This window comes from Ochotona princeps, chromosome 32 (genome assembly GCF_030435755.1).
Source record: "Ochotona princeps isolate mOchPri1 chromosome 32, mOchPri1.hap1, whole genome shotgun sequence".
In the NCBI taxonomy this organism is placed as follows: Eukaryota; Metazoa; Chordata; class Mammalia; order Lagomorpha; family Ochotonidae; genus Ochotona; species Ochotona princeps.
In genome coordinates, this window is record NC_080863.1 from 2174240 (window position 1) to 2187398 (window position 13159).

General features: G+C 38.1%; 1 protein-coding gene across 4 annotated transcripts in view; it reads left to right on the plus strand.

Annotated features, from left to right (window-relative positions):
- Window positions 1–13159, plus strand: part of FSTL5 (follistatin like 5) — a 274244-nt gene that overhangs the window by 34693 nt on the left and 226392 nt on the right. The gene's annotated exons all lie outside the window — the stretch shown is intronic.

Here is a 13159-nt window from a genome sequence, read left to right on the forward strand (position 1 = left end):
TCTGCTGCCCAAGCTTCAACAGCTGAGGATACCCAGTACTGACGGGTGTATTCCACAGTCAGACCACAGATGCCATGATTTTCCCTGCGGTTGGCTTTCTGAGTCCAGTGGTCCACTTGTTGGGGCTGAGGGGTCCCCAAAGAAACCCTGCTGGAGGTGACCCTAGTCCTGACTCTTGTCTGTGCCAGCCTGTGTGGTGTCGGCTCAGTATGTCACCTACATCAGCCTACACACGCACTGGTGGTTCACGCACCAGATCAGTTCTGTTCCCAGCCCCATCTCTTACTTTAAAACCTCGGTGTAGTTAATCAAATTACTAGATACATTTAATTTCCTGTACTTTTGAACATTATTTAGGTGTTTAGTTTTCTCTTTTTATGATTAAAATAGGCTGCCACTTTTGACAGTGGTATTTTTGTTGAGTACATAAGAGTAAAGTTTTATCCTGAAGACACATAAATATCTGTACCTGAGAAGGATAAACAGTTTGAAAGATAGTGAAACCAGAAAAGGAAAAATAAAGCCACCTGACAAAGTATGTTGGAACTAAGCCATGAACACTGCGACAAATACAGCATTAAAAAGTAATAAAAAAGAAATTACATTTTAGATGGTGTCAGTTTTTTTAAAGCATTGCTCAGAGATATAACCCTAAATGCTTAAAAAATAATAGCACTATACAGCATATACATTATCTAGAACTGAAAGTTTTTAAAATGTCCTATATATTATTAACATTGCCATGGAGTACTGAGTCGGGAGAACTGAGTAGATAGTATCCATTTACAAAACAAAATATTGAGAAAGAACACAAATAAAGAAGGGGGGACAAAAGCGGGGGAAGGGAAATGAGAGCAAATGGAAGGGTAGTGCGGGCAGTATGTCAGGTGAAATTAGGTGAAGACTTCGGAAGGTATATTTTCAGTAATCTGAATACTACAAGTTTTAGTTTCAGCCTTAGAGTCTTAAGAAATTACATATTTAAAGCATGCAGCTTTATATTGACCGGGTTTTAAAAAAGTGTTAACTTTATTAACTATTAAGGGAGTGAAGGATGACGGGGATGCTAAAAACTACATCTGACTCCACACTGTAAGGACCTTGTGACGACCGACTGATTCAGCTACGGAGACCACCCGCTCAGCATGCTGTAATCTTTAAAAACAATGCTGACTATTTTTACTCTTTTATTCTACTCGAGACGTCCCTATTTAACTGTGATGTAAATTAAATTGTGATGTTTTGTAGTACGAAATCACATAATACATGAGTCAGAGACCTCAAGGACTAAATATCCAGACTGTGTGTTTTAGCACCAGGGACTGACTCTGTTTTCGCCCACATTTGTAACAATTATATGCTTTTTTCAAATAGCTAGTAACTTATTGACATATTTCTTGTAAATGATTCGTGTTTTTCCAGTTTCTATTTATAGTCAGTAAGTCCTTCACCAAGTTCCACTATAAACATGATTCTAGGAGGGGGTACTCCAGTTATTTAGCAATAAATGTGATGTATTCAGTAAGCAGTGCTTTTTTGAGTATGTAGCAGGTAGCTTGGCAAAACTCTGTGTCTATAACTTATAAGATTAATCCTTCTGTTTATTTTAGCATGAATATTGTAACTTCATTCAACAAGACCTTATGGTATACTTCAATGTTTGAGTGAACATATGTAGCTTCCAATATAATTAACTTTCCAGGATTCTTTCTGTACAATTAACACTCCTGAGTAGTGTTGAATTGCGTTAAATTATTAACTTATTTATTCCCCGAGAAGTTGTAGACCGTTAATTTAACTTGGAGGAAGATAAGTTACAACAAATCAAAAATCTCCCATGTAGAATAAAGTCTGTCCATAAATCTTTTGTACCTCTCAGTAATACTTCACAATTGTTTTGCTATTGATTCTGTATATTTTAAATTAATTTTAGAGAGGTGTATTTGTTTTGCTCTTTAAATGGTTTTGTTTTGTCACACTTGGGTATCATTTCTTGCCAGTGCATAAAAAAAGGCTCTAAGTCCTATTGGCTAATTTTGTGAATAGTCACCATCCAGTTCTCTCATATTTTCCTTTGGTGATTCTCTGTATTCCAAGGAGAAAATCTCTTCCCAATGTATGATAGTATTTCCTGCTCTGTAGTTTTGCATAAAATTTTTGGAAAGAGAACTCTTGTTCATCTAAACATGTGCCATCTGAAGCCAAATCCTGTTTTTCAAGAAACTGGCAACATTCCGAAGTTTTAGTGTCTCAGTTTTTATCATGCTTTGAGTGAAGTGTGTACATCATTCCATTTTGTAAATGGAATTTGTGCATGTCAAGTGGAAATGAGTGCTTATTGTTGTTTTTGTGTGTGTGTGTGAATTCAGCCTTTGGAAGACTTTCATTCTGTTTGCTTAGCCATTGAATACGAAAGCATGCTCAAGTGTTATCCATATGTTCCTATACATTTCTGATGATACCGTGCTAGCCCACATTCTAAAGGTCAGGTGCCCGCATTTTTGTTCAGTGTTTAAAAGGGACAAAGTAGTACATTTTCTCTGCTATGCGTATTTTACAATCTATTTTAAAAAATATTTTTATTTATTTTTATTGGAAAGTCAGATACACAGAAAGAATGAGAGAGGAAAATCTTCCATCTGATGATTCACTCCCCGAGTGACCACAATGATTGGTGCTGAGCCAATCCAAAGCCAGGAGCCTGCAGCCTCTTCTGGGACTCCCACGCGGGCACAGGTTCCCAAGGCTTTGGGCTGTCTTGATTGTTTTCCCATGCCACAAGCAGTGAGCTGGATGGGAAGCAGGGCTTCCAGGATACGAACAGATGTCCCTATGGGATCTCGGCATGTGAAAGGCGAGGACTCGTTGCTAGGCTACCGTGCTGGGCCCTTCAATCTATTTTTTAAAATTTTAAATAAATATTTACATGAAAGAATTACAGAGAGATAGAGAGACAAACACACACACATACATACATACATACATACATACATACATACAGAGAGAGAGAGAGAGATTTCTCCCATCTTCTCTGGTTCATTTGCTAATTGACTGCAGGGGCCTGGTTGGTCCAGACTGAGCCCAGGAATCAGAGCTTCATCCTGGGCTCCCAGTGGGTGAAGGGACCCAAGCACTTGCACCGTATTCTGCTGCTTTTACTAGTGCATTTGTAGAGAACTGAATCGCAAGTGGGGAAGTTGGAACTTGAACCAGGCAACCAAATGAGAGGCCCGCTCTAGAGATGGCATTTACCCTGTGTACGACATCTCTGGGCCCTGGATAGCTTTATTAAAGCTAATTTGTAAACAAAATTTTCTAAAAATACTGCCTTGATGTACATTGCAAATACCATCCTTTGCTTCTACAAACATCACCCATTTGACAAACATAAAATCCCACTGCAAGATGCCTTCAAAATTTTATTGAGTTGTGTGCTCAATTTGATTTGAAATTCTAATATATACTAAAACTCTTCTTTGGGGGCTCATCTCTGAGTGTGTTTGAATGCCACATGAAATTTTAAAAAGGTGAGATTTGTATGTTGTTTTATCTTAAATTAAAAAAGTGGAATTGAAGGACATTATATTAAATGAAGTAAGCGAAACTCGAAAGATAAATGGTACATGCCTTTGCTCCTGTAAGGAAGCTCTGATGTTGGCTTCACGGAAGTAGGGAGTAGGGTAGTCATCAGGAGAGGTTGGGAGGAATAGGTAAGGGTTACAAGGAGTGAAGGGCTTGGGGTACAGGTGATAAAATGCAGTTCTTGGGAGGTATAAAGGTTAATATTCTACAGTAAACTATGAATGAATTTTCAGTTCAAGTAAGAAGAATTTACTGTATGGTTTACAAAGAACTGAAACGAAAGATTGTGAATTATCCTACTATAAAGAAATAGTAAATACGTAAAGAAATGTAAACTCTAAACTACATAGACATTTCATATTGTGTACATGTATCTAATTATTACACTGTATCCAATGGGTGAGTATATGTGTGTGTGTGTGTGTGATTACTATACAGGTCAATAGAGAAAAAAAAGAAAAAAATCCTGAATGAGTATTTATGAGTTCCATTTGATATGATTCTTAGGTCAAAATATGTGTATTTATGTATTTAGTCGGCTGTGACTGAATGCTTGCACAGGTTGGTGTGATAATATTTAGAGACTGAAAACTCATGTAATTCTCAGAATCAAATAGCATAAATGAGAAGAGGGCTCTGAAAGACGTAGTGGGAAACTAGAATATTCAAATGAAAAGTATCAAGGTTTAAATATCATCATCACTAAAAAATTGGAGAAATAGGTATGGTTATTTCATTATCCTAAGATTGGATGAGGAATAATACTGTAAAATCCTGGATAACGAATTGATAAAATAAAAAGCAGAGACCAGAACAATAAGGGAAAAAGTCAAGTGAATGCAGGAGTTATTTATTTTTTATTTCCCAACTATTGCTTTAAAATCCTAATAAAATGCACTTAAGAGCATCCTAGAATATATGATGTATAATAGGGATTGTTGGGAATCATCAGCAATTCTTACAGCAATTTCAAAATTTAGATAACATGTATAACTTTTAAAAAAATGTGAAAATGGCAGTTCTATTCTGCACTACCATAGAAGACTGGAGAGGTTAGAGATCAATGTTGATGAATCCACCCGAACGAGACGGCTCCACGCTGGAGTGCTACGAGTAACTTTAAACATCAGAGAACAAAGAAGCTATCAAAACAAATTCTCAAGTTTAAATACTGTATGAAATATTTCTTTCTTGAAATATTGGAATTAATTCAAATTTTCTGATGCACGCTAGCTACAATATGATTTTGCAGATTTCATTGGCCCACTTGTTTGAAACGTTACAACAGACTGTCGGTACCTGAAGAATACAGTCTTGTAAAACTGTGTCCTCTAAGAAGGTCGGTGTAGGAGGACATTGTGACCCGAAAAGGTCAGTGAGCACAGGACTACAGTTGGTTGGATAATATTTGGAGGAGAACAACCAAATGGCTACCTTTTGTATACCTTATTGGATATCATCTGCATATGTATATGAGAACACCTGGTGGAATATACAAGACAAAAGGAGTTCCAAACAAGCATTAATGGTTTTGTTGATAAGCTCAGCACTTCCTCCCTTATCCTATATGACCCTCAGAGTATAAAGTCTGATGCTACTAATAAACCTCGGCTATTGACCATCAGTCAGGGGTCCACGCGTGTTATTATCGGCTCCGTGCACCAAGTCCATCGCTGCAGAACAGCGACAGGTCGGGATGTGTTTGTGTGTGTTCTTGGAGAGATCAAGATACAGACAGGGTCAGCATGATGGGCAAGGAGCAGGGTAATTTTCTGTTTTCCTCTTTTAAATACCTTCTGGGCTCGGCAGCGTGGCCTAGTGGCTAAGGTCCTCGCCTTGATCCCATATGGCCGCTGGTTCTAATCCTGGCAGCTCCACTTCCTCTCTGTCTCTCCTCCTCTCAGTATATCTGACTTTGTAATAAAAATAAAATAAATCTTTAAAAATAAATAAATACCTTCTTTTGTTTACAGTGTCTATGGACAAGGTGCTCTTAGCAAATTATTGCATCAACTCTGTATATAATGATATTAATAACAGGTGGGATGCTTTTTGAGTGACCCCCTTAGAAATTAAGAAATATTTTCACCGGTTTCCTACTGTCTGACATAAATGAGAAAATCATGACTTCTTTGTTTCTCCACTCTGCTTGCAGTTGGGAGAACAAAAACACAAGATTGGATGTATTTCATTTTTATATCTTCTGGTTAATTTATCTGGGTTCTGAAGTTTGCCCTTTGGCAAGCCAAGTATCAGTTCAGAAATAATTGAAAATTAAGTTGTTTTGACCAAATCGTTACCTCCCATCTGCTTCCTGAGCAGGAGGGTGCCCCCAAGTGGCCTGTGAACTCTGTGTTGGGCTTTGAGCCTTTTGTGCGCAGTCAGTTCAGGTCAACCATAGAAGACTTGGCTTGTTCAATGCACTCTGCTGCCTCTAAGCAGGGAAAATTCTCTCTCTCTCTCTTTTTCTTTAAAACTGAACATCACTAGTTCTAGAAATGTTGGCACTGGATGGAAATTGATTAAATATTCATTATTAAAATAAAATGGAGTTTATTTAGAAGGCAGCCATATGGATTAAGTCCTGAAAGGAACTATCTAGCTTATTCAACCAAATGGTATGTTTCAATCTTGAAAATATCAATTCTTCTTCCAGAAAAAAAGGGCATAAACCCCATGGGTTTAATTTGCACAGAATAATACTGATTAAACAACAAGGCTTATTAATGTTTACTCTACAGCAGTGCTTTCAAATTTTGGCAATTAAATACACTAGGGGCCTTTTAGTCAATTCACTTAGAGCATGCTTTTTAAAGAAATTGTTCTTTAGAAGTTCTATTTAATCCAATACACACACTTTGCTTTCAAATTTACATGAGAAAGTGAAACAGAACACATAAGCAGATTTGAGAGAAAGGGAAATTCTGTTCAGATTTAAATTCAAATCACTGATGCTCAATAGTAAAAGTAACATTTTAGAAACAAGATGATGAAGTGAGAAACCATTGCTATGGGGCACACCAAATAAAAGACCACTCATGCCAATTTAGTATTTGGGGAATCTTTATTAGCCAAGCTGGCGGCTGCCACCACCTAGAACAGGTCTCAGAAAAACAGCCCTGAGCTTTTCAAGGAAAAAATAAATCCACATCCTGTTGGCCTTTATGCTGACAAGCTAGCAAGCAAGGGTACAGAAGCTGCAAAAAGTAGGTTAGAGCAAAGAGACCCTGGATCATGCGCCATATTGGGACCCTGGGTTGATCATGGGTGATCATTCCCCATTTCTGAGGCCTGGGATGGTAGGGAGATTGGGTGTGGCTTTTCCACTTACCTTCCTCCAGCCCCCAGAAATGGGAAGAAGAAATAGAAAATTCTGAAACAGTGATCAAACCCACTTTTCCTTAACACTCAGTCTTCCCCACCCTGATCAAGTAAGTTAGCATCATCCAATGTAAGAATTAAAAAGAAAGAAGAAAAAGAAATAGTAATTCAACAAATTAAAGAAAAACTTTGCCTTATGCCAATATTTACACATGCAAGCTTATGAGAAAAATGTGAATTTATTCTTACTATATTTTAACTTGTATTCAGTGTGTTCAATTATATAAATGTTCAGCACATATAATGGCAGCAAAAAAAATTAATACATATTGGAAACTCTCGCGCATGCCACCGTTTGAGGAGATGTTCAGGCCCGTCATTGACATGTAGCAGATCAACTCATTGCTTACAAAGCCAAGAGAAAAAGAGACAAGAGAAAAATCCTTAAGGAGACATTCTCATTTTGTAGATTGTTTTCACAAGTGCAGAAGAAAAAGCTGTGGTCTTCTAATCATTCCCTCCACATCTCTGCCTTGTATGCACACGTTGTCTTCGCTTTGGTGATAGGCCCAGATGTAGACATGCGAGCTCAGTTGCCCATGGCACATATCCTGGGGTGATATTTACTGAATGGGTTCAGTCATATAATCTCACTGGTATATGCTGTAACCTAGGAACCAAATTATAAAGTTTGCCATTTGTGTGAGCCCCAAATTCTAATACTTACGAACTGTGATGATCATTTCTTCTCCTCTGGGACTCCTGAGGTTTCCTGACTTCTGTGTCTATGCTGTTGGTGCGCTGACTTGGTGGCCTCATTGCGTTTTAGCGTGTCTTGAAACTGAATGCCATTTTTCACATTGTGCTTGAAAGTACAGGTGCTATTCCACCGACCCAAAGCCATTAATGTTATTATTTTTATTTTAATTTTCTTCTCAGTATCCAATGTGATGGTACGGTTTTGAGCTCCAGTTGTAGCAATTCTATTACAAGCTAGTTTTTATTTGACTATGAAATAAAATTGAAATTACAACACTGTAAGCAAAGTGTGATATGTAAGGGTTTATATTTTCTGTTGTTCTATGGCTAGTATTTGTGTTTTGAAGAGATTTCTGACTGTGGATGAAAACTTGGTTGAGAATATCTGCATTATTGTGCATTTTGTTTGACCTCTTGTGTTAGAGATGTCAGCCTCGTAGCCTGTGTTGGAATTTAAATGTCAAATCATTCCAGATGGTCACATATTTCTATATTTTTTAGATTTTTAGAAATTTGGAGTTTTTCTTAAAAAACGATATATGAGTAGTGCTTTTTTTAAAATGTGAAAATCTGAACTAATTTTAAAAGGCTCCTCCCCTGTTTTGAAATTGCATTTTTTTTCCTTAAATTTGAAATGAATTAAATAGTATCTGTTACGAAACTTAAGAGTTAGTGAAATTGTAGTTGCAATACAATGCTGTCATTATTTGGGATGGAATAATGTACTATATCATGGGAGGCCTTTAGGATTTTTTTCCGTGCGAGTTCAGCTCACCATCTTCTGCCTTTGTTGTTTGGCTAAGAGCAAGTACTACAAGGGGTCTGCAGAATCTGAAGGAAAATGCATATTACATATAACTGCCTGGCTTTCGAAGTTTCTTAATACCAACACAAGATTATATTTTTCCCCAAAATGTCTTTAAAAGTATCCCTTATAGTACCTTGTGTGAGTTTAGAAATCTATTTTCACTTAAACTGTATGTCAAGAATAAATTATTCCCTTGGAATAGATGACAGGTTGAAGAGATCAGCTTAATTCTCACTTTTTGGAAAGTGGCATTATTTTCTGATCTATCTCCTGTCATTTGATAGCCTTGCTTTCCGTTACAGTCAATGGTTCAGATGAAATATCAGTGTTCCTGTTTTAGCTTGAACTCTTGAAAACTGAATTTGTTTCTTCTCCTCTGTCGACAAGAGAAGGAACAGATTTCTCCTTTTCCATCATCCTCACCTGCTTTTGTCTCGTGTGAACCTGCTCGGCCTCAGTCGTTGTCAGTGCCTCATCTTGCCAATAATGACAGTGCAGTTAAACAAGTATAAAAACAGGAGGATTGATTAGGCTTTATTTCCTCTTTCCCACAGTTGGCACCATTTTCAAGATGTGTTTATTATGTAACCTTGGCGTTTTCCAATTCTTCAGTAATATATCTTTCACATATAAAATGGTATTGAATATGTCATGACATGAAAGCTACTTTTCCAAAGAGCAACAGTAGGAATGCTTAATAAGTTCATGGGTGCAGTTTACTTGTCTTCTAAAGCAAAGTAGTCAAAAGAGTTTTAAATTTGTTTAACTTTGCATTCTCTTTTACGTTATGCATAATGTAAAGGCATTCTAAATTATAAAAATACTAATTCTTCAATCTGGTAAGAATAGCTTATGCCAGTATGGATTCTTGCTAAATTGTTCCTAGATATTTTTCTGCTTTTTATTTTTCATTTTAGCCCAGGAGATTTTCTTTTCAATAATAGAATGGGGGAAGCAGAACACTGAATGTATCGGAACAGGAGCCCTCTACGAGTTAAGCTCTTGAGGGAATCTAGATTAAGAGGGATAATCAGGGGAAAGCTTTGTGATGCTTCTACACAGCTATGATTTAATGAAATGAGGTTCCTGAAACTTGAAAATGAGGTAAAAATAGAATTGGCTTGTCATCTCATTTCATCCCTGCTGCTAACTGGGCAGATGGAGCCCACACCTCCATTGGGATGTTCTTTCCCCTTAAGACCTCTTTCCAACCTGGTGAGCACAGGCCTTCCAACAAAACTAACCATTGACATCATCCACCTGGGAAGATACACAAACTCAAACACCTCCGTGTTTTAACACATTTTTCTCGGTGGTAATGGAGTTAACAACAGTTGGTTGAAGTGAAATAAGTTTTATTTTTAAGAGTTTGAATGTGACAATGAGAAAAAAAACTATGTAAAAGAAAATATTTGAGATACAATAATATATAGCAATAGTTTGATTAGTCTGTGAATCCAATTGAAATTTCAGAAATAAAATATTGATGATAAAGCTCTGCATGATGGCTCAGTATCTGTCTCCTCAATGTGCAATGTAATATGTGCGACAGTTCATGTCCTGGCTGTCCAACTTCCCATCCAGCTCCCTTCTTCCAGCCTGGGAGAAGGTAGAGGATGGCCCAAAGCCTTGTGACCCTGCACTCACATGGGACACTCAGAAGCTCCTGGCACCCATTGATTTAATGTAAATTAAGTAAATGACTTAATGTAAATAAGAATAAGGAATAATAGGTCCCAATATTTGAGTAAAATGCATCTAATAGTTCAACATGAAGTGAAATTTTCAGATTATATTGATGAGCTTTCAAATGTTCTAGAAAAAACTTCCACTAGTTTCCATATTAATTACTCATTTTGTATTAAGCAGATGTTTACTTGTTCAGACTATTTTGTCATGTGATGAATTATATATTGAATACTGAACATCATTAATAAATTTGCTAATATCACCTCATACTTAGTACTTGCAGTTAACATAGTATAAATACGATGCAGGTGTGTTTGCCTGTAGATGTTTGTAATCAAACTTGTGCACCAATAAGTGGCATCTCTCTGGGGGCCCAGGGCAATGGGCGTTTGGTGTGTGGGTAGAACCAGTTCTTGCTCCACGTGTCCCTCTCCTGGATGGTTCATTCCCCAGGTGCACCCTCTCCAGTGGCTCAATCACCAGTGCCGTGCCCTCCTCAGTCAGGGGGGCATTGATCAGGTGTCTGTGGTTTTCTCAGCTTTGCCTTCCTTCACCACAGTTCATAGATTTTTTTTTTTTGCCTCCCCCTCTCTCGGGGGGATTTCTATTGGGGGGGTCTCCCTGTTCCTACTCCCTCCCCCGTACTGATTAGAAACTCACCTGGCTTTTGTCTTGGAGTGCCTTCCAGTAGCTCTTCTGTGCTGCTGGCTGCAACCGTGGAAATATATACATATATATAAATACACACACATATATACACATATATGTATATATACATATATCCAGTGCTTCTCCCTTTTCAACTCTCTGTTCCACCTGTTCAGCCCCAGAGCTCTCTGTACTGTCAGCTAGGCCTGCCTCCCCTCCTGTCCATCCTGTCATCCTCAATGGTTTCTCCCTGGGACCATTTTGTTGCAAATGGTAGCATTTCATTCTTCTTAAAGGCAGAGTAGAATTCTGTAAAGTCGATGTATTATTGTTAGGTTTTAAAATGCGGTTAAGTTCTCCGAGTTCTTACATGCAGCTAATTTCCACAGTCAAGTCTGCTTCTCAGGATTAATTTACCACAAGCCCAGTTACCAACCGTGATGAGGTTATCAGGAGGTCCTTTATTTCAGCAGGGTATGAATGGGAGCAGGGGTGGAGGGGGAGAAAACTAGAAGGGACGTGTGTGGCAGGATGGAGGGCTGTCAGGGCAGGCGAAGGGGAGGATCCAGGTAAAAAAGGGAGGAAGAGAAGAGTAGCGGACCTGTGGAGGCTCATTTCTACAACTTGCAGGTGAGCCTGCAAGGTGTGGGCTGTGTGGGGAATTGGTGGGAGGGGCTGTGGGCGGGCCCCAAGGAATTGTTGACTGAGACGATCTGAGCCACTGGTAGGTGGGCCTGGATTAAGAGGAGGGGCTGCAAGAGATTGGGGGCTGGGGTTCTCAGGTAACATTTCATTGGTGGATCGCCGGAATGTTGCAAATTTCACCAACTGTGGGAAAGGGGAAGCAGGAAGGAGTGCCGGGTCCAAGGCGGGATGTTTCAATCACTCCTTAATTCCTCCTTCGATGGGCGTGCTTATTATTTACTTGTCTTCACTATTGTAGATTGTGCTGCTATAAATACAGGGTTAGAGGTCACTTTTTCATACGCACATCACATTTTCATTGGATATATCTATCCCTAGAGGTAGGATAGCTGGATCATACGGTAGATGCATTTTTTAAAATGTTATTTCTTAATTAACAAATGCTAGGAGTTTTTTATTGTTCTTTCCCAAACAGCTCTCTCAGAAAGACCTATTTTTTAATGCCATCTTTGCTATCTATTTTACACATTCCTGATACAATTGTTACTCTCTCCCTGCTTTGTCGCGGGGGAAGGGCTTAGGTATTCCCCATTTTTCACTGTCTACTTTAATTAGATTCTTTCACTTGCAATTAAGACTCTATGTTCATATCTAAAATAAAGTGCATAAGCTTTACTGATTTTAGTCGTGCAAGTTAGGAACAGTTATTTGGAAAAACTTCAGTAATCCTCTTCTAAGAATTTGGCAGTAAATGGAACATTTAAGCCTGAAGCTCCTTCTCAACTTAAAAAACAAACAAGCAAACAAAAATACAAAAAAAAGTTTTTTTCCAATACGTTCTTTAATTCTTAATTTGTTCTCTCTAAATGGATTCTATTGGAACAGTTCCTGTTTGCAAAATATGAAAATATGTTGCTTTGGTAATATGATTATGTAGAAAATTGTATTTAACAGAACAAATAGAAGTAACTGTTCAGCCTGTTTGGCTTTAGCTAAGCTAAGGCTAAAATCAGTTTCCCACATTTATGATGGTAAAACTCTTTGAGGATTGATTAAATTCCAACCTGTAGGCTGTATTTTTTTTTAGCTACTTTCCCCCAAAGAAGCACATTCAGAATTGTTTTTATTTCCAAATTTGTTAAGGAATATCCTAGGGCCAATATTGTAGTATAGCAAGTGAAGTTTCCTCCTGGAGCCCTAGCATCCCATATGTGACCGTTTAGAATTCCGGCTCCTTCATTCCCGATCATTCCCAGTGATTCTCAGAAAGCAGCAGAAAATGGGCTGAGTACGTGGGCCCTGTACCCATGTGGGAAACTCAGGGGTTTCCTGGCTCTTGGCTCCTGGCTTTGGTCAGACCAGCCCGGACAATTGCAGCCATTTGATGAGTGAACCCTCTGATAAATTATCTCTCTCTCCACTCCCTCTTTCTCTTTCTCACTGTAGCTTCCGAATGAATGAAAGGAAATACTGTAAGCTAAGCACTCAGCAAGCCTCTTCTTCCGTTACCTGAAGAAAGTAAAGCTTGCCAGATAAAGAACGTTTTAATGCGTCAAACCTGTACAACTCCTATCTAACTATGTATCTATCTATCTATCAGCACAGTATCTTGTACCATTTGTTATGTTAAAGAAATAGATGTTTTATATACATATATATACGTGCGTATTAACACTGTGATTTAATTAACACTGTGGACAATATTAT